The sequence below is a fragment of the Seriola dumerili genome, unplaced genomic scaffold, assembly GCF_002260705.1.
Source record: "Seriola dumerili isolate Sdu_G_001 unplaced genomic scaffold, Sdu_1.0 BDQW01000859.1, whole genome shotgun sequence".
Lineage (NCBI taxonomy): Eukaryota > Metazoa > Chordata > Actinopteri > Carangiformes > Carangidae > Seriola > Seriola dumerili.
In genome coordinates, this window is record NW_019175114.1 from 283,755 (window position 1) to 284,215 (window position 461).

The 461-nt window shown below is 48.8% G+C and overlaps 1 protein-coding gene across 1 annotated transcript in view; it reads right to left on the bottom strand.

The window, feature by feature from the left end:
• LOC111237429 (clavesin-1-like) overlaps positions 1-461 on the bottom strand; it is a 6,828-nt gene that overhangs the window by 4,644 nt on the left and 1,723 nt on the right. The gene's annotated exons all lie outside the window — the stretch shown is intronic.

A 461-nucleotide genomic window follows, 5' to 3' on the forward strand; every position in this document is an offset into this window, starting at 1 on the left:
GGAGGAGGAGGAAGAGGAGGAAGAGGAGGAGGAGGAAGAGGAGGAGGAGGAAGAAGAGGAGGAGGAGGAGTAGGAGGAAGAAGAAGAGGAGGAGGAGGGGGAAGAGGAGGAGGAGGAAGAAGAGGAGGAGGAGGAGGAAGAAGAGGAAAAAGAGGAGGAAGAGGAGGAGGAGGAAGAAGAGGAGGAGCAGGAGTGAGGAAAACGTGTGTGTGTGTGTGTGTGTGTGTGTATTTATCAGAAGTGAATCAATAGTTAAAGAGAGTGTGACGCTCCTTCATGCTTTAAGTTACTGCAGCTCTGGATTCAATATTTTTAGTTGTAAGTACAGATGTGGCTCATTAGGCTCGTTGTGTTTTCAGTCAATAGCTCTGTGTGTGTGTGTGTGTGTGTGTGTGTGTGTGTGTGTGTGTGTGTGTGTGTGTGTGTGTGTGTGTGTGTGTGTGTGTGTGTGTGTGTGTGTG